Source organism: Bubalus bubalis, chromosome 2, assembly GCF_019923935.1.
Source record: "Bubalus bubalis isolate 160015118507 breed Murrah chromosome 2, NDDB_SH_1, whole genome shotgun sequence".
NCBI classification, from domain to species: domain Eukaryota; kingdom Metazoa; phylum Chordata; class Mammalia; order Artiodactyla; family Bovidae; genus Bubalus; species Bubalus bubalis.
This window is the reverse complement of record NC_059158.1, coordinates 63,724,300-63,726,380: the sequence shown is the minus strand read 5'-3', so window position 1 is coordinate 63,726,380 and position 2,081 is coordinate 63,724,300. Positions and strand designations below refer to the sequence as shown.

The 2,081-nt window shown below is 46.4% G+C and overlaps 1 pseudogene; it reads left to right on the top strand.

Annotated features, from left to right (window-relative positions):
• The first annotated feature begins 269 nt into the window (after positions 1–269).
• LOC102393536 lies at positions 270–1,154 on the top strand (annotated as a pseudogene).
• The last annotated feature ends 927 nt before the right edge of the window (positions 1,155–2,081 follow it).

Sequence of the window (2,081 nt, the reverse complement as noted above, 5' to 3'; positions counted from 1 at the left end):
CTGGGAAAAATTGAAGGTAGGAGGAGAAGGGGATGATGGAGGCTGAGGTGGTTGGATGGTATGACTCAATGGACATGAGTTTGAGCAAGCTTGGGGAGTTAGTGATGGACAGGGAAGCCTGGCATGCTGCAGTCCATGGGGTCCCAAAGAGTCGAACATGACTGAGTGACTGAACTGAAACTGAATTAATAAAAACACACTGATCTTTTTGTTTGATCTGGCAGGCCAGCCTGCCATGGGGAGGGTGAGAGCTCTTGCAGCCACTCACAATGGAGGAACTGGAGCAAGGCTTGCTGATGCAGCCATGTGCACGGCTACAGCTTGCCGAGAACTCCCTCCTGGCCAAGGCCTATATCACCAGGCAGGGCTATGCCTTGCTGGTTTCAGATCTTTAACAAGTGTGGCAAGGACAGGTGTAGTCAGCGAGCCAAGGAGCTGAACAAGCACCTGACTGCTCCTCCCCAGGCTTTTATTTGACATTTAGATGATCTGCTTTGCCCATTGTTGAAGGATGCTTCTTGCCCTGGCATAGCTGCATTCTCCTGTGATTGTGTGGCAGAGGCACTGGCATTATGGAGGCAGAGTGAGCCTTCTGGTCTCCCATTCTATTGGAATTTCCACTGCATCCTAGCTAGCCCTTTGGTGGTCTCCTAATGTTTGATTCGTCCTCTGATGGGCATGAGTCTGGCATTGCAGTGCCAGGTGAGTGACCTAACAATGATGCTTCATGTGATAGATCTAGAGATCCAAACTACCAGGAAAGAGGGGCTACGCTGAACCGTAACTGGTTGAAGACAGAGCCATTTGAATAGACTTTCTTCTTGGAACAATTTATGGTGCAGAAACTACCAGAGGCATGCAGTGTTGGTGATGGAAGACGCTTCATCACAAATCTGCAGAGTCTGGATATGGCAGTCACCAGATAAAAGATCCAGGTGGGACAGAAACATCAGGGTGCTGGAGATCCCCAGACCTCAAGCAGTGCCTTCTCACAGGGAACTGATAATCAACTTCTGAATCAGCCAGAAGAGCCCATCTCCTCAGCACCATCTCTCCCAGGACCTGAGAAGGAGCCCACAGTTCCTTCAGCCCAATGCAGAGACCTCAGCTGTTTGAAAGTGCAGAGGAAGAAGCTAACAGGGCCCTTCAGTTAACCTGGCTCCATCTCAACTGCTCTGGATGGACTCAGAGAGGAGTTTCCTAGTGTCACCTTGGAAGGAGATCCCATGGCAGCAGCATCTCTGACACAGAGTTATCCAGTCAGGGACTCCACCATAAGGGCCAGATAACTGAAGCTCATGTTGACAGGCATGGCTACTGTTAACAAGGGAATCCTGGCTCCAACCCACTGGGCACTGGCCTTTCTTGTCTGAGTGGAAGACTGTCTCTGGGAATCCCGCACCCTCCTTTCTTTTAGTGAAGGTTCTCTAGACTCAGGATCTACCATGGACTTTAGGTATATGGGGCAGGTCAGCAAAAGGGCACAACGTACTCAAGAAGCCTTGTTTGTCTTTCCAAAGAGTCCCTAGCTACTCCCAGATGCTCCTTAGAGACCAAGTACTCACTTTCCTGAAAACAAACAAACAAACAAACAAAAACAGAAAAAAACACATTGAAATCAGAAAGGAAAGAAGGTATGGGCAAGTAGTAGTATTTAATGCTTCCAAATGGGTAACTTAGATGTCAGTACCAATCTTCAACCAAGTATAGGCAGCCGGCATACCCCAGTAAATTCTTGAATGACACAAAATCCAAAGGAGAAAAAAACCAAGCCTGAACCAAGCCTGACCCTTAATCAAGATCTTTTTACCATAGATGTGTATAATAGAGCTAAGAAAAAATATGTTATTAATACATGCTGACTTTGTAAATTCAAGATCTCTACCTTTTGAAAAACTGATTTGACCACCTGTGCTTGAATCAAATTGATCAAAATTAGTTCTTCACTTCTCCTCTTTTAAAATGGAGAGGATTTGCCTTTGATCTTCACTGGGGGTGAATTAGAGTGGGGGCAATTAATGAGGAGTGGAGGAAGATGAAAGAAGACTTGAGTGCTTCTTAAAAGCTAATTGTGTATTTAT